Genomic DNA, 19,465 nt, shown 5'->3' with positions numbered 1-19,465 from the left:
GATTGAGAGAAGTCTCCTGTGACCTCAGCACACTATCAGATGCTGTAATGGCCACAAAAGCAATGTGAAACAGGGTCCTTGGCCGGGTGCAGTGGCTCACGCCTGTAATCCCAACACTTTGGGAGGCTGAGGCAGGCAGATCACCTGAGGTCAGGAGTTCGAGCCCAGGCTGGCCAACATGGTGAAACCCCATCTCCACTAAAAATAAAAAATTAGCTGGGTGTGGTGGCACATGCCTGTAGTCCCAGCTACTTGGGAGGCTGAGGCAGGAGACTCACTTGAACCCAAGGGGCCGAGGTTGCAGTGAGCCGAGATCATACCACTGCACTCCAGCCTGGGTGACAGAGTGAGACTCTGCCTCAAGGAAAAAAAAAACACAAACCATGGCCCTTGCTCTCCAGGACCTTTCAGTCTGGTTGTGAAGGCAAGATAACACATGAACAATTTGAAAACAAGACAAAAGAATAAATAGATTAAGTGCCCATATGAGAGGCTCAGAGAATTGGTGTAATAGAAGGCCATTGAAGGATAAAATTTAGGGGCCAGAGTAGAAAGAGGAATGTTCATGCCCCAGGAAACATGTTGTGACTTGTAAGTTCAGTCCTACATCCTCCATTCCCTCTTTGATGTTGCACAAGAATCACAAGTCCTATAGGCAAGCCTGTCTCCAAACTAGAAGTCAGCCCTTAGAAATAGCCCATCTATTGAACAATAGCTTGGTCTCAAATTACATTTGTCTTTTTCTTATATCAAGGATTAATCATACCACTTTTCCCTGACACCACCCTTATACTTTCTAAATTCATCAAGCTGATATACCAAGATGTTTTTATACTAAAGAGAATTTATCCAAGCTGTGATAGTATAAGGGACTTGAGAGAAACCTTGGTCTAAACAGCTTTGAATCGCATACAAAAAAACAATGTGGGCGATGATCCAGTATGAGAGCATGCTTTTCACATAGACTACTCTTGAGATCCACGTCAATATCAGATTGCATCAAAAATTTCAAAGGGAATTGGATTATCCTGTTGTCTTTGATTGAGATTCAGAGGCAAATGGAATTCAGGGTGAGGTATAAAGAGATAAGGCCTTTGTTTTTGAAGAGATACCAAGCCCTTAAAGTGCTCAGAGATCATTCCACCAGAGAGGAGTTCAAATTACGAAGGAATTTAGCCTAACGCACACAATTCCATTGGATACCACAGATAAACATGACATATAACAACCAGTAGTAGGTTGACGTAATAAAATCACAGTACAACTCATTACTTCAAGTTTTTTGTTATGTCATATGAAAACCAAAAATCTGTAGGAATTGGTGCATTTTTTTTTTACAATGAATTACTTTAATCATCCGGGATATTTTTGGAGCATAATGAAATATAAGCCAGAGTTGGAATTTGTGCATTCCCTGCATAGAGATACTTGGTCTCGTATTCTGTCCTTGTATCAGGCAAGAACACTGAACATAAAACACACTTAAAATGCACTTCAGCTTCTTTGGTAGAATTTCTTTGGCACCTGTTAAATTTTAAAGGGCTCTGTGAAAAGCATTTTCTTAACCATCCACTGGCTCTTGATTCATTCATGTGCATAGAAACGCTCTGAAAGTTTAAAATTGAGAGTGCATTACTTACCAAAAATTTTTCTCTGGCATTTGTTCTCACACGTCCTTGTTACAGGCCTATTCATAAGTGAACAGCCTATTTGGAATCCTTATGGTCCAGAATGATGAAGATCTCATACTGTCCGTTGTTTGGATAAATAAATATGATTGGATCTCATCATGCATTTATAATAAATTTTATGTCAAGTCCATGGTAATTTAGGTTCCAATTCTAAATAGTGGAAACTGAATCTTACAGCTCTGTCCGTGTGATTGAAATAACCAGATCTCCATTCACTCTGTTATTTCAATCACTTATTCACTGATGAGTTTCGCTGAACAGATAATTGTGCAGACAAAAGACAAAATGTTGATAAAATTCAAAGTACCAAACTACATGCCTCAGAAAAGTTGACGGCTTATACAGGGTTGCTTAAAACCATACACAACAACCGACAATCCTCCCCAATGGGCCGCACCCTTCACTCTTGGGCATCATTATATAAATTGCCCTTTCCTAAAATGCTCTTCTCTTCTTCACCTGCTGATCGCTTCAGGAGCCACCACCTCCAGGATGTTTTCTCTGATTGTGAGATGCAGAGACTGAGCTCCTGAACACTTTCTTTCTTTCTTTCTTTCTTTTTTTTTTGAGATGGAGTCTCACTCTGTCACCCAGGATGGAGTGCAGTGGCGCAATCTTGGCTCACTGCAAACTCCACCTCCTGGGTTCAAGCAAGTCTCCTGCCTCAGCCTCCCGAGTAACTGGGACTACAGGCACTGCCACCACACTTGGCTAATTTTTGTAGTTTTGGTTGAGATGGGGTTTCACTATGTTGGCCAGGCTGGTCTCAAACTCCTGACCTCAAGTGATCCTCCCACCTCGGCCTCCCAAAGTTCTGGGATTACAGGTGTGAGCCACCACACTTGGCCCCTGAACACTTTCCAAATCACAGTGCACCATAAGAAAACGCTCCTGAGGAATTAGGCAGCTTGGATTCAATCGCAGCGAGTTGTTTGTTAATTGCATGATCCTAGACAAGTTCTCTCAACTTTAGTTTCCTCATGTGTAAAATGGAGTAATAACATTGCTTGCCTCATTGGGCTGCTGAGAAGATTAAAAGAAGCAATGCTTATACAAAATAGCAGAGGTACCCGGCACAGAGAGACGTTCACTGAAGATTAGCCCATGGATATTCAGTTAGATCCACCATTTTTCCTTTAATACATTTAAGGTATTTATTTAGGCTAGGGACTTATTTTGATAGCTTGCATTAGTTCTATATATTATTAATATTTCTTTAGAAATTCATGTAATCTAAATGCACTTGTTAAACTGTTGAAAATGATTTTATAATGAATGGGGCCAAATTACTATTTCAGACAAGCCCATCTCCAATTTTATCAAGAAAATGAGTGAGAATATAGGCTTTGGGACACAGAAAGCAGATTTCCCCCACCCCTGGGAATACATCAATTCTGTAATTTAAATTTCTCATGCCTGGCTGTAACTATGTAGCCTTCATGACCAAAAAGAATGATAGCATATCTTATTTCCAGATATTCAAGCCTATTCAGTAGGAAGAGGTAGAATGATTGGTCATCAAAAGCTATTAACAAATAATGTAACTGTTGAAGATTTTTTTAAAATCATGCACATCCGATTTTTATTTCTCCTTTTCTATATATTGTTTTGATTTTTCTCACAGCCTGACAGTTCTTTAAAATAAAAAATAAAAAACAAAAGGCTTGGGGGAGTATCACGCAGGAAATAATCACAAAAGAAAATTCAGCCTCCTTGCTATGAGAGCTTTAGGATTCCAGAATCTGAATGTCCTTCCTGATAATGGCTGACAAACTGCTGAGTCAGAAAATGTTAAAAAGCAAACAAAAACAGAAATGAATCTTAGTGAGAATATTGAGTTACAAGGACAAAGAGAAAAAAAAATCTAAAAATGTTCCAAGGAGAAAATAACATGGGTAACCTAAAAGAACAAAAGTCAGTTTGTCATCACATTTTATATAAACAAGCACTACATAACAAAGAAATTGCTTCAAAAAGAGAAGAGAAAACTCTCTTGAACCCAGAATCCCATAACCAGAGAAAACATCAATCTAGAATGCAGAAAATATAAAGATATTGTTACACATGCAATGATTTATAATCCTTACCACCAGGGTGTCTATTCCAGTGGAAAAAATTAAAACTACAAAAGAGGAATTTAAAAAGAAATGACATGGTGCAAGAGGAGGAGGGAGGAAAAAAACAACCTAACCCAGTTAACCCTAAATTATTTATGAGAACATAGCTATGAAGTTTATTACAATTATTAAGAAATAAGTAATAAGAAACAGAACCATAGGGTTTAAAAATTAGAAAATTCAAAATGATTTCAGTAAATACAGAAAATGGGGGAGGAGAGAGAAAAGTAAAAGCATGCTACTGGTTTGGTCATGTTCAGGAGAAAGAGGAAGTTATAGATTCAGATAAACTCTCAATGTTGATTAAAATACTATAGATAGATTTTACTATGTTTGCTAAAATTGTAAAGATGGGTAGGCCAGACTCATGTGGGCAGCTTCCACATTACCAGCTACCACAAGAAAAGTCTATCCAAGTGACCCAGCCGCTCTACTTTGAGGAACTCAGCCTCAGAAATCCTGCATGTGTGCACAAAGATATGTATATAGTTAGCATTGTGGAAACCAGTTCATGTATTCTTCTAAATGGAATTGGTTTACAGGGTATGCATTCCTTAGCATAGAACACTATGTAACCATTAAAAAGATTGAAGTAGATTGATTAATACAGACATGTGAAGATATATTGTTATAAGAAAAATGTGCCAAAGAAAGTATGTATACCGTGATCTCAATTTATGAAATTAAAAAACTCAACATGTATGTATATATGCACATTTGTGTTTATAATGCCTAGAAAAAGTATAGTAAGCAAAACAAATGAAGGAAAATAATTGAGGATATATAGCAAAGGAGGATTTTAAAATTTTACTATATACAATTTTGTATTTTGGATATTTTCTATAATATAATGTATTACTTCTGTAATTTCACAAACACTAATAGAGCTGTCAAGTACCTGAGATGGAGACAGTCTCACTCAACAAAAAATGTCCTCTTTCAAACTATGACATGACTTAAATTTGTTGTCAGCTTATATTCTGTGAAATGTGGTATTTATCTCTGAATAGATAAGGGTCTTTTCAAGTAAACTTTCCATCTGGACACAACAGCTAAAAAACTGCTAAAGGGAGAGAAGCAGATACAGATTGTCAGGGCAGCAGTTATTTTACCTTTGGGAACTGAAACTATTTTTACTCAAAAAGAAAGTTTGCAGAGACAGCATTTTCACATTAGACTTCATAATGCTACACAAAACAAATAATTTGCAATGGAAAACATATAATAAAGTGGGTGCATATCGGTTGCCCTAGAAAAACAACCCAAAGACAACAATAGCCAGTCTGTCTATCTGTCTCTTTCTCTCCACATTTATCAAACTTGTATTTTGTGACTAGATAAAAGGTTTTAGAGTTGAAAATGACATCATCTGGGCCTTCAAGGAGCTGAAGGAAGCGTGCAAGATGGACGCACCTAAGGGGTTACTCATAGAACAATTTGGGAAATTTTGTCATCGAGAGAAATAATACAAAGTACATTCTGACTTGGCTACTTCATAGGCTATGCAGTTTTGAGCAAGTTATGCCTCAATTTCCTCATTTATAAAATAGGTACCATGATTATACTCCTTCCTAACTGTTCTGGGGACTAAATGAGGTAACACAGAAAATCCGCGCACAAAGTAAGCAGTCAGTAAAAGTTAGCTACTATTATTTGGGGAAGTTATTCAGACTCTCTGGAATTGAAACTTTATTATGGGATCCTGGTCAGGTTACTACATGGAATCTTAGTTTCCTCATCCAAAATTGGTAGAGTAACTTTATCAGAGGCTACCAGGCAGAAAGAATGAGATAATGTGTGTGAAAAATTTAGATCAGCAATTGGCACCTAAGAATTCCATTAATGTAAGTCATTATCTCTATCAAAATGCTTCAAAAAGAAGAAAGGAAATAACAACTAACTCTTCCTAAGAGTGACAAAGAACAGATAGCAGGAGAGCTGGTCTTGAATAATTAGCAGGAGTGCTCCAAGCTGGTGTGGTGAAAGAAGGATGTAGGAAGCAAAGAAAACAGCATGTGCAAACTGGTGGAGAATTTAATCATGATGATCATGATAGTGGTAATAATAATAATAATAATAATAATAATACAGCCTGTTCAGAGAAAATAAGAGGAGATGTCCTATAGGCCCTAGGAAATATGAACTGGACTTCAACTGAGAAGTTAAGAGCCACAGAACTTTATCAATACTTATGGAACTATTAAAGAAATTAGAATGGGGCTGAAGTGTGCAGTGTGAGCTGACCATAAATCAATCCCCTAGAAAAACAACATCAAAGGGTGGGAGAAACTAGCAAAGGAAGCCCAAGAAGAAAGCTTAGAGAGGCTGGTGAAATAAAAGAGGCGGAGAAAGAAGAGCGTTTCAATAAGGAGGGACTGGTCAACCGTGTCAAATGTTGCATAAAATGTCAAGTAGGATAACAAGAGAAAGCGAGGCCATTGAACTGGCCACTTGGGAGGATGCTGGTCAGAGAGTATTTTTAATTGAGTAATGTTGGTGGAAGCCAGACAGTATTGGGTTGAGGAATTAATGAGATGTAAAGACACTAAGTATAGACCAAGTGTAGACTTCTTTCAAGAAGTTTAGTGATTAAAAAAAAAAAACAAAGTGAAAGAAACCATAGTCTTTTAGCCTCATCAAAACTAGAAGATGAATTCTTAAATGTCCATGAGCATAATTCACATTTGGCAAAAAGGGTAAACTTCCCAAGATATTTTTAAAAAACTAAAAAGTAGAAAACTACGGGGAGAAAACAAAGAAGAAAAATAACTTACTACTTTGCTTGAATGGGATTAGAGGATTAAGGTGAAGGATGGGTGGAGCAGAAAATCGAAAAACAGCAAACTTGAAATGACTCGGAAATTAAGATTTTAAAAAAGAGGAAAGAGGAGAATAAGGAATCTTATGGATTTGTTGAAAGAGCAAGAGGCAGGCATAGACTACCACAAATGAAAGTGATCAAAACAAAACCACTCCTCTCTGTCCCTCAGACTGAGCTGGGGTATAGTAAATCCAGAAAACATAGTCCTGATTAGAATTCTGTCTCCTGTGTGCTAAAGAAGCCTTAGCTACAAGTCATGGGCAAATTACTAAGCACAAAGGCCTACGTTGGCAGCTGTAGTGGTTTATCTCTAGTTGCAGGTATGGTTCCCTCTACCCAGGGGCTGCAGATATGGTTCCCTCTACCCAGGGGCTGCAGGTATGGTTCCCTCTACTCAGGGGCAGACTCTAGGTCCTTCCCTTGGAATATTTGCCCACCTAAGGCAGTTTACCAAAAATTAGACCTGGCCTGAACGTCAGCATGAGAAATTTGGGAGAAATATGGGAAAAGACTGTAATATGAATGATTGGATTTTTGAATACAAGAGAATATTGTATGAGTTTTTTTTTTTTTCTAGCATATCTAGAAAAATCTGCCTTGAAATGTTTACATTAGCTCTTGAACCATAGGCCAGTGCTTTTAGAAAATGTGATCAGTCAAGAGGTCAGGCGTTCGAGACCAGCCTGGCCAATATGGTGAAACCCCACCTCGACTAAAAATGCAAAAATTAGCCTGCTATAATGGCAGGCGCCTGTAGTGCCAGCTACTTGGGAGGCTGAGGCAGAAGAATTGGTTGAACCCAGGAGGCAGAAGTTGCAATGAGCTGAGATCACTCAACTGCACTCCAGCCTGGGCAACAGAGCGAGACTCCATCTCAAAAAAAAAAAAAAAAAGAAAGAAAGAAAAAAAATGTGGTCAGTCGCTTTGCTCTGCATGGTTCTCTGTTTCCACATCTGTAGAATAAGGAAGATTAGATTAGTTTTAAGTCCTTCCAGCTCTGTTATGAAATTTAATGATTCTCTCCTTTACATTTCTTTCATTTTCACAAGCATATCTGTCCCTGGTTTAATACTAATGTCCTATCTTCCTAACCAGATTGTTAGCCCCAATTTTGTTTTAGTTTCCTTCTTTTGTCTAAAAGGAGTCAGAAAGTGTGTTAAAAGATAAGACCATCTTAGGACACCCTGGGTGAGGCCAGTTTTTGTCCAATCAGGAGGCTTTTATGTGGAAAACACCCCTTAACCAGGCTAAGCCTACTGGTTTGAGATAAACATTTGATGAAACATTCAGTAAAGAAGAACTGGATCTTACATGAAGAAATTAATGCCTACGCCCCAGTGCAATAGTTAATTCCTCCCTGAAACATTTTCTTATTGTTATGTAAACATAACCTAAGTGGGTTTGTTAGTGATAATTAGAAACATTCTCTTAGCCTAGTGACTTGGGGAAGAATAAAAGGAGATGGGAATTATTAAGATGGGATATACAGGCAACGGGGGAAGGGCTAGTTCGCATGGCACAACCAAATATATCTTTTGTAGGCCAAAGACTCTGAGAAATTATTTTTGTACCTGCTCTCTATTTCTATTTCTATTCTGGTTACTAAGTGGACAGATGACTTCTCAGCCTCTCTTTGAGTACTTTTTTCTTTGTGTGTGTAAGTATATATGTCAGAATACCTTTTGCATCTTGAACGTAAATGTGGACAAAATGCATTTCTAAGTTAAAATAACATTTAAATTGTGAAGACACAATTTTTAGAGCAGAGAACATTGTCTTTTTAGTACAGTTGCATGTCTTCTCTCCGTATTCTATTTGACTAACCTATTTAGTAAAATAGCCAAGATCCTCCTTCTGAGTTAGCCGAGAGCCTGACTGCCAAAATCTCCTGAAGACCCATAAAGATATCCTTCTTGAGCTGAATCCTTGGCAGCTCTGAACAAAAGAGAATCACAAAGATATTTTTTTCTATAACAGTTCAAACAGAAAGAGATCTAAGGATTTTGCTCCTGATCAAACTCATAGCAAAGGAATATAAGGCCTTATCCAGGACCTCACAGTTTGGTAAATTATATCTAATTTCAGTGTTTGTGAGATGGCTGATGCCTGTGTCAACCCCATATGAGACTTGGTGGGTCCAACGAGAGGCGTGGGGTGAATTATCCAGGTTAAAAAGGGCCTGGTGGGGTGGCCATGTTTCTGACTTGGGACACTCAGAGATCTGCACAATCCATGGTGAGGGTACCCTGGAGCTCCATGAGCCAGCACTTTTTTTTTTTTTTTTTTTTTTTTTTGAGACGGAGTTTCGCTCTTGTTGCCCAGACTGGAGTGCAATGGCGTGATGTCGGTTCATCACAACCTCTGCCTCCTGGGTTCAAGCAATTCTCCTGCCTCAGCCTCCCAAGTAGCTGGGATGACAGGCATGTGCCACCACACCCGGCTAATTTTGTATTTTTAGTAGAGACGGGGTTTCTCCATGTTGGTCACGCTGGTCTTGAACTCCTGACCTCAGGTGATCCGCCCGCCTCAGCCTCCCAAAGTGCTGGGATTACAGGCATGAGCCACCATGCTCGAGAAGCCAGCGCTCTTTAAAGGAAGAGCTGCTGGGTCTGAGATGAGGCCTTCCTCAGCAGAGCCGGCTCTTTCCAATCCATATGGACCACTCTGCCTTTCCCTGCCCTTTCAGAAAAATTTCATGTTTAACCAGCACTGCAGGTAAAAAACAAAAAGCCAGCTTAAGAGAGGGCAGCGCTCTAACAAACCTGCTGAATTTTCAATTCTGGCCAAGATTTTCATGTTTGTTTTGCCTCTGACTTGATAGGAAATGTTAAGCCATCAACAGAACAGCTTGGTGACTTGGTTTACCTCTCCAGGAAAACATTTGCCTACTCCTCAAGGTTGTGAAATAAAATGGCCTCAGGGTGTTATGAACTTCCACGTTTGCATAATCTTTTCTCTAGCATTTAAAGTTTGTGGAACTAAACCAGATGGAGACCTGCAGCAAAATCCGAATTCAAATGAACCAGGTGGAAGCAAGTTAGCACTATCGTGTTGTGAATGAGGCTGCTCTAAACTAAGTTATGTGAGCAAAGAAGAGCAGCCTGCACCCCTTCTGTGAGATGCAGCAGTTTCTGGTGGAGTTTTTGTTTGTTATGCTTGTTGAGTGAATCTCTAACAGAACACACTTGGGTGACCACTGTGAGACAAAACGAGTTTAGGCTTTAATTATTCTATATCCTGATTAGGGGAAACAGTGTGAATCCAAGAAGATGTCATTGAGTGCAAACACAGTCCTGGAGCTGGGCCCGTTGGGCGTCAACCTCAGGAGCTATTAATCTACATGCTTCAATTTGTAAGTATGCAGGAGACTGAGTCAGTAGAAAAAAAAAATAATTTTAAACATCTGTGGTATTCTTTCTGTTCCAGATTAATTATACTGCTTGTTTGTTGATGCTGACCAGAATTTTCAATCCTCTGATGCTATGCTTGGAACGTCATAAGTATTTTTCTATGTGTTTATCACTTGCGTCCCATGAAACTTTATCTCTGTCACAGTCTGTCTTTCATAATTTATTTTAGGTCCCGGTTTTGTTCTTTTGCTCACCTGCCTTAGACTTCTTGTTTTTGCTTTTATACTGAGCAATATGCAACTCTTTCTCATTGAGTACTTATTATTACTTTTAAGAGACACCTTGTTAACACACAGCCCCACGTACACACACATCATTCAATCAAAATGATGATATAAATGAAAATCCAAATGTGCTGTTTAATCAACTGGAGAGGTTGGTAATTATTTTCAATCAGCTAGGATTGCTCTGCTAGCTCAAAGAATTATTAATAAGAGCCATATTTGTTAATAAATTGTGAGCAGCCCTTCTCCGTGAGTGGGGGCAGGTATCAGGGAAGGCTATTTCAGAAGCTGCTGTCCAGCCTCACATTATACCCTAAAAAGCCAAGCCCCTCCTTCTGAGCTAGCCAAGAGCCCAACTGCTAACATTTCCATCCTAACATCCATAAAGATACCTTTCTTGAACTAAATCCTTGGCAGCTCTAAACAGAAGAGAATCACAAAGATATTTCTTTCTAAAATAGCCCAATTTGAAAATGAGACATGGGCAGGCCCTTTGCTGTTTGTAAGGCAACCATAACCCCTACCCCTTCTCCCAGTCAGCTTTTGGGGTCACCCGTCCTTGTCTTGTTTTCCTACCATCAATACCCAACAGTGTCTTGTGACTTCTGTGGCCCCAAGATGACCAAAGAGCTCCTGTTTGAGGACCCAAGCTCCCTCCCCTCACTCTTCGCCCCGACAACTTCTCCTCAAACCCCAGCCTATTTCCAGGCTCTTCCTTTCCTCTTTGCCAAACACCTGAGATCTCAGGTCGCTTTGGGTCTCTTTCTAACCTTGCCACAATCCATTCTGTTCCCTGGGGTTTTCTGTCTTCAGGCTGAGGAGAGTGAGGCCGCCTGTGCTTCTGCTCACTTCCTTCCTCCTTCTCATGATAAGCCCACAGCTCTTTTCATTTCGTGGATTTTACTGAGAATTACCAAAGAGGAAAAAAAATAACAAAATAATTCATATGGAAGAGATGTGACTGTATGAGAACTCCCATAATTGCTCAACTCAGCAATGAACATACACTTATCACTTTTTACATGGTGATCACTGCCCTCTAAGATCTAATATTTATTGTTTCTAGGCTACACTTAGATGATCCTGGAAGCTCCGTTGGCCACTCACTGCCGTTGGCAAATAGCTCGCTAGCCTTTCCTTCTCTTAGCAAGGAGGACAAGATTAAAAGTGAGCAGTGCTCTCTCCTTGGCTAATTTTGTTTTGTTTTGTTTTGTTTTTTGAGATGGAGTCTCGCTCTGTCACCAGGCTGTAGTGCAGTGGTGCCATCTCAGCTCACTGCAACCTCTGCCTCCCGGGTTCAAGCGATTCTCTTGCCTCAGCCTCCTGAGTAGCTGGGACTACAGGTGTCTGCCACCACGCCTGCCTAATTCTTGTATTTTTAGTAGAGACAGGGTTTAACCATGTTGGCCAGAATGGTCTCAATCTCTTGACCTTGTTATCTGCCTGCTACGTATGGCCTCCCAAAGTGCTGGGATTACAGGCGTGAGTCACTGCACCTGGCCGCTCCTTGGATAATTTTTATTTCTCTACAGCACCACACATATGGATAACGTATGTGTCAATGTTCGCCTATCTATAATGACATTAAGATGATAACATGAATTAAATTAACATATACACACACGCACAAGATCTAACTGTAATAATATTGAAATTATTTGACATTAAGACTATTTTGAAAACTTCGGATTCTGCTCATTTTCTCACACTGACTCTGCCTGCTTTCCTCCCACCATTGTGTTTTGACCAATGAGGTTTTCTGTGGGAATCAGATGGTTGAGCATCTGTCTAGTGATGTGCTTCCGAATCTGCTCTCTAGAAAGGACAGATATTGGATGGCTATCCCCTCCAAAAAAATTATTTCTAAGCTAAAAGAACAGACAAACAAAAAAGTCTTGATTCATGATGTTTGACCGTTTCTATGATGTAAATAGTTCCACTATGGTCAATTTTATTGGCAGAATGATTTCAAACAACCAGCTGGCAAGAGCTCTTCCAAGCCAGTTGAAATGAGTTCTAGCACACCATCGATCCTTCCAGTCTTTTCCCTTATCAAAACTTCAGCTGTGCCTCATCTCCAAAGGACTGTTCTGGAATTGGTTGTCATTTGGAAAAGCAATATAATAAGCAAATTCCAGCAGTGTTAACAATTGAGTGAAAAATGCTTGATGTGTTAACCCTGCCAGGGGTGTCTGCCTGCAGGAAGCCCTCCACCCAATGGATGAAATCCAGTGTCAGAACTGCAGGGGACCTCTGAGGCCCAGGGAGCAACCCTCAATGTTAATTCAGAGAGAAACAGGGGAAATCCCAGGCCAAATGCCTGGAAAAGAGCATACTGCTGAGCCAGGATGCCAAGGTGTATTATTGGGCAAGTTACTGAACCTCTCAGTGCCTTCATTCTCCGTTTGTAAAATGGGAATATTAAGATGGCATTTCATGGAATCTAAGCTGTCATTTAAAACACACCATTATGTTATGGTTCATTAAGAAATTTTAAAATGCTTCCCATTAAACTATGTCACACCATCAAAAGTAAGATACATTCTAAGTTCACAAATGCTAAAATGTGAGAGAAAAATGTTTTAGAATCCATGAATTACAGTAGAACCTTCCACATAGGGTTGTTGGAAAGATCAAATGAACTGCTATCTGTAAAGTGCTTAGCACGATGCCTGGCACATTACAGGAATGATGGAAGATTTTGCTCTTGTAGTATCTTTTTTTTTTTTTTTTTTTTTTGAGATGGAGTCTCGCTCTGTCACCCAGGCTGGAGTGCAGTGGAGCAATCTCGGCTCACTGCAAGCTCTGCCTCCCGGGTTTATGCCATTCTCCTGCCTCAGCCTCCTGAGTAGCTGGGACCACAGGTGCCAGCCACCACGCCCGGCTGTTTTTTTGTAATTTTAGTAGAGACAGAGTTTCACCACCAGGATGGTCTCGATCTCCTGACCTCGTGATCTGCCCGCCTCAGCCTCCCAAAGTGCTGGGATTACAGGCGTGAGCCAATGCACCCAGCCTGCTCTTATAGTATCTTTATTATTACCAAGAGATTAATGAAAAGGAAAAAGAAATGCAAAATCTCTGATTCACAAATTAAAGCTTCCAATGTCCTCATAAGTGTGAATAAAAGTGGTCCTAAACTAACATTTTTCAAGCTATTTTTCTGATAGCCACATGGGCCTCAGGGACCGCAGCAGTAAAGAAGTAGAGTTGGAAGTAAGGGTGAGGTGAAGGCCAAGAGTGAGAAATTTTGTCACCTCACTCACAAACCAATCAATGCAGCTCCATTTGTACCAATTGAAGGTACTGGAGTTCAATGTAAGGTTGCATTTAATTGTGTTCCTACGCGTGTGTGTGTGTGTGTGTGTGTGTATACATAAAAGTTGTGCCCAGCCACCTTAACAAAACACTTGCACCCAGGTAGAGAGGGACCTGGGCAGCCACACAAAGGTGATTTTTCCCAATTGTAAACTAAAATCTCATTCAAATTCACAGATTCCTGGGTCGAGAAAGTGCTCTTGGTCTGCGGGCAGGAACAGCTTCCTTCCCTTCCTTCCAGCAGCCTGCACTATCTTCTGTGACAATGGCCTCTGCCAGACCACGTCCATCACCCCAGGACATTTCTGTCTTAACTGGAGCTGTTTAAATTTTCAAGTACAATAAACAAGAACTCTGGCAAGAAATTTAAATATGATAGCAAAGTTTATACCCTCACCATTTCTCTAGTGGTTCCCTTAGCAACAGCTCTTACTTTTTACGACTCACCTTGGCTACACACTGCTTTCACAATCGTTTGTTAGACTGATTTCCAAAACAGCTCAGATCCCTCTCAGAACTAAACATTCTAAGCAGGAGTTGAAGTGGAAAACATAAAACCTTTTTGAACAGAGGTTTAAAATGTCCTTAAAAGTCATCATAGCTTCCCAGGTCAATGGAAAAAAATATATATGTGAAAAAATAATTGGGGCAAAACAAAGAAACTACAAAAAGCTGTTGCACTGCAATTCTGAGTATTTGATGAATGTATACAGAGATGAAGAATAATAGCTGAAAATTAAAATAGTTTTATTGGGGTATTATGAAAGTAGGAGATTAAAAAATAATATTATATTCTTGTTATATTTGCTTTTTATTAAAATGTCAAAACACCTCTCATGCATTCATTCAACAAACATTTATTGTACTCACAACTTGTGTTTACCTTTGTTTCCTCCACCTTCCCCTCATCTTTTCCTCATCTCGCCTATGCCTTCAGGTGTTTAATCAGTCCTTTAATATTTGCACCTGTGTGTATGCTTGCCCTCCCCATTCAGTCTCTTTGATGGCAATGGATTGTCTATTTTTTTTCCCTATAAACCTTCGCTACTTCTCTCCTGTGGATAGTATACTTGAGTTACATGAAACAAGTTCAAGTTTACAAGTTCAGCTAACATACCAGATGAAATACAGAAAAGGATCTTCATGCCTTCCCCCCCCAGAGTTGGTGGTCTCCAAGAGAGTATAAAGAACAGCTGAACACCAGGGCCACCATTTTAAAAGGGATGCTGGTATTCATTTAGGATAAGAATGGGTGTATCAATCAAGGTTCAATGAGAGAAGCAGAACCACTGTGAGCAATGTAAAATAGGGATTCAATTCTTAGCACTAGTATGGGAGCTAGTGGAAAAGTCTACATAAGGCTGTGGCTTCTGTGACTGGTATGGGCATGGAGTGGCTGTGGACCTGAGCCAAGAGGAAGGAAAGCTGGTTGTCAGTGCGGGAGTGCAAGGACAAACCAGAGCTTAAGAGAATAAACTGGGCCAAATGCGGTGGCTCATGCCTGTAATCCCAGCACTTTGGGAGGCCAAGGCGGGTGGATCACTTGAGGTCGGGAGTTCGAGGCCAGCCTGGCCAACATGGTGAAGCCCCATCTCTATTAAAAATACAAAAATTAGCCTGGCATGGTGGCATGCACCTGTAATCCCAGTTACTTAGGAGGCTGAGGCACGAGAATCACTTGAACCCGGGAGGCAGAGGTTTCAGTGAGCTGAAATCACATCACTGCACTCCAGCCTGGGCAACAGAACAAGACTCCTTATTAGGAAAAAACAGAAAAAAGAGAAAGAGAGGGAGAGAATTAAATGGAACCCATGAGAACAAATTGGAATTCACATCTGTCTTTCATCCCCTTCAGCATCAGCGATGAGGACATCTGCATGGTAAAGCCAACACACTGTATCACGGAGCTGTGCGTATATCAGGCTAGAGACTCAGAGAAGCCAAAGGAAGATCCATGGTTGCTGGAGGATCTGTGGTCTATCCATGGTTGCTGGAGGAGCTGTGGTCCATTCGTGGTTGCTGGAGGAGCTGTGGTCCATCCGTGGTTGCTGGAGGAGCTGTGGTCTTAGTGGTCCACAATGTGAGCTCATGATCATCATCAGTGTGCATGATCTGCCATTGCACCTACAGTTCTATATCCACCTTCAGTGGGCAAAATATGGCTGCTGCTTCACTTTCTTCTTCCAGATCTTGTTCAAATCTTTTTTGTGCCTAAAGGTAACCTGGAGCCACAACGAAAGTGATTACGAGAAATGGAGTTTAACTAAGATGACCCAGTACAAAGTCACACAACAGACATCTCCATTTCTCTCCCTGAAATGAGTTTGTAGGAACAACAGCTATAATCATTCTAAACACAATTTAATCCTAGGCTTGGCACCAAATCTCAAGGTTCCGGAATTTCCGGAAGACTTGCTTAAGGGACTCATTCTCACGTCTAAATTTGGGAATGGAGAAGTCAACTAAATGGGAGATCCTTATAGAAACAAGACAGAAAGGAAGGATTGGAGCTGGGAACTATTTGAAATTATACTAATGATCATGTCTTCTATTGAATAAAAAGCAACTACCAGTAATGTACTAAGGAGTTTTCCAAATTCCTAATCCTCTCTGTTCCCCTCCCCCCAACAAAAAAAAAGAGAGAAAGATAAAAGTAGCAAGCTGCTCTTTGCATGAAGGAGTCATTCATGTATTCATTGACAAGAAGCAGCAGCCAAGCATGTACAGAGAACCTATCTAGATAGTCAGGATGGCTGGGCACTGCGCTAATACAGTGTCCTACATGGGGACTGTCTTCAAGAAGATTGGAAAAAGGATCAGAATCCGTTCTCAGCATGTTTGAACAGAAAGTTGCTATGCAACAGCCTCGCACCTAAGCAAAATGCTGGCCGCTGGCCTTCAGCTTGGGCATGGCCCAGGGTAGGTGGAGGCAACTGACACCAAGGGCATTCTCTCAGAGACAAGACAGCCCCTGGAAACCCCACTACCAGATCTACCTGAGATCCTTAGATTAAAAATTATGTGCAAATAGCTATCAAAAAGTCAGAGAACACTCAACTAAAAGCATCATGATCATGATCATCATCACCATCATCATCATTGACATGACTTCTGCTACCCACACAATCTGCAAATAGCAAGACTTTTGTCCTTCTACACAGACATGGAGTCCAGCCAAATACCTCTGTGGCCTGAGGCATCTGCAGATCTGGACCCAGTCAACAGAGGTTGAGTGATTGGATGTGGGCCAGAAAATTCCTTACTTTTATTTCTTCCACTTGGTGGAATAAGAACACTGTGTTGTCTTGGTAAAACCCACTCCTGTGCTTCTTCCCTTTGCAAAAGGCAGGCTGGACATCATTATTTTGAAAACATGACATTTTTTGCATTTGTGAGTTGGGTTGGGTTTTGTTTTGCTGGTGTTGTTTCCCATATAATGATTATTCACATACACCTGACTAATCACTTGTCACATTAAAAGTCAAAGGCCTCCCATCAGGAATTTAGAGGATTTATTTTCTCCACCATGGAGTTCTCATCAGGACTGACCTGTTAGAACCAGCTCGATGGCCACAGCTGCTTGCATGCCCATGACTGCCACACAGTCCCTTTAATCACTTCTCAGAGTCCAGAGAGGTCCCTGGGGAGGCTGATTCCATTGCAGGATATTTATTTGAAGTAAATTCAGAAAATGGTGTCATCTCTTGCCATTTGGATGCAGAATATCGTAATAATATCTTTCCTATTTGTTCCAGTAAGATTCATTTGACTGTATCTGCTTTTATCCTAAACTAGCTGGTCGAAGTCTTGCCCTGCTGTGGATCACACATTTTCCCATGCAAGTTAATTGGTAATGCAAAAAATGTACCTTATAATGGATTTTTACTAGGCATTAAAAAAATATAATTGGCCAGGCACAGTGGCTCATGCCACTTTGGAAGGCAGAGGCAGGAGGATCGTTTGAGCCCAGGAGTTCAAGACCAGCCTGGGCAACATGATGAGACCCTGTCTCTATTTTACAAATAAAAAATAATAAAAACAAAATTTTTAAATACATAATCAAGCAAGAGCAGCTATATTGAAACATTCATATAAACTCTAGTCAATACATTTGGTTTCTCAGCTATTCCTCCACAGTGAAACATTTGGTATTAAATAAGTGTATGTTAAGTGGTAACAAATCTTCAACTTCAGTCATTTCAATATTTTACTAACCTCCAAGCAACTGACTTTTAAATTCATCTAATTTTTATTAATGATTATGATAATATATAAAATCATGTTCATCAGTACAAAATAGATACATTTAGCTCATCAGTATTTTATATATTTATAAATTTTATAAAATATGAGTAAATTTTCACAGTATTTTCTGATGTGCCTTGTTAGAGAATAAAATTTATACTTTTGAAAAATTATATTTGGTTACTAGTCTTTCCCTCTAGTCTTATAATTCTCTGACAAAAAATACACCCTCTACAATAAAACATAAATATTCAGAATTTGAAAACACATGACAGTGAAGAATTGGTCACATTTACATTTATTAACTATAACAAAAATGTAATATCTACCATCACTAAGAACTTGCTGTATGCCAGGTGCTGTGCTAAACACATTATGTGGGTTATCTCCCTTAATCCTTATAAAACTCCTATGGGTGATTACTATGAGTATTAGACTCATTTCATACATAAATAACATACGCTGTAGAGAGGTAAAGTAAACATACAAGGCTACCCAGCTGGTAAGTGGTACAACTGGGATATCAGTCACAGGTCTGATTCTATAAAGTCTGAGCTCGTACCACACAAACTAGTGATCTTCAGTTTCAGGGGGATGGAGGGTTACAGAGTTCTCTGAGAAACTGGTTAAAGTTATGGGACCTCTAACGAGATGAATGCAACCCCCCCCCCCACATGTACACACACATTTTCACTGCAAACAGTTACACGGGTTTCTAGAACCCCCTAAAAACCATCCAGCGTTTCCTTGGTATCCGTAAGCCCTAAATTATGGCACTCCAATTTAAATATTTCCTTAAGTATTAAGGTGTAGGGATCTGATTGCTGACTATCTAAAGACATTGCTATACAAATGAAAATGTTCCATGAATGTGGAGAAAGAGTGACCCAGATACTTGGACACCTGAATGCTCTACCTGTGGTCAGAGCCAGCAAGTCAGAAAACAAGGAGCCCTGCCCTACAGGCGTCTGTGTTAGGTTCTTCCAGTTACTGCAAGAAATGAGGAAGAAGTGGTGGTTGTAAGAATACACACTGGAGAGGGAACCTCACAGAAATACGAACAAGCACTGTGGTAGGGCCGGACCTTTCTGAGCACGAAACTGGACAAGCAGATTGTGCAGGTCCAGAGACAATTCTCTGCCAGCAGCAGCAGGAGTATGTGGTAGGACCCTTGTAATCTGTCTCTGCTCATCCACTCGGTTCTCTTTCTTCTAAGTGACTTATTCTTTACTCCCGATTGTATGGTTCACACCTTGGGGACTCCCACATGGAAGTGCAACCTCTGAATTCTTAACAATTCCAGTTTCTGCTTCTTCATAACTTCAGGTTACCATGACACCTCATGGTTCTAACTTTACCTGAGTTTCTCTCTTGCGTCTTCACAGCTACCATTTCCTCCTCTGGAATTAATGGGGTTAATGGTCCCATTCTCTCAGTATTTCTCAATTCAAGAGTCTGGTTGCAGCTGATGTCTTTTGCATGAGGTCAGACCACAGGTTTTGAACCAGTTCATAGTTTGGCTGTGCTGACAGATGCCACCCCAATCCAATCAGCAGCAGCTGGTGGCAGAGAAGATAGGGGACTCCTCTAAGGAACTGAGCATGCTTTCCCTCTAGTCTTTCCCTCTAGTCTTATAATTCTC

The 19,465-nt window shown here is 40.3% G+C and overlaps 1 long non-coding RNA gene across 2 annotated transcripts in view; it reads left to right on the top strand.

Annotated features, from left to right (window-relative positions):
* The window catches only part of LOC702175 (uncharacterized), a 39,421-nt gene extending 21,428 nt beyond the window's left edge, over window positions 1–17,993 (top strand). The window contains exons 4-5 of one of the 2 annotated variants that reach the window (XR_003728829.2): window positions 9,875–9,981; window positions 15,434–17,993. This is a non-coding gene — a long non-coding RNA (uncharacterized LOC702175). Of the gene's footprint in view, window positions 1–9,874; window positions 9,982–13,755; window positions 14,367–15,433 lie in introns of those variants that run through there. The other variant, XR_003728828.2, reaches the window with a different exon arrangement.
* The last annotated feature ends 1,472 nt before the right edge of the window (window positions 17,994–19,465 follow it).

Source organism: Macaca mulatta, chromosome 4, assembly GCF_049350105.2.
Source record: "Macaca mulatta isolate MMU2019108-1 chromosome 4, T2T-MMU8v2.0, whole genome shotgun sequence".
Classification (NCBI taxonomy): Eukaryota; Metazoa; Chordata; class Mammalia; order Primates; family Cercopithecidae; genus Macaca; species Macaca mulatta.
The sequence above is the reverse complement of the archived record's forward strand: the minus strand, read 5'-3'. Positions and strand labels throughout refer to the sequence as shown.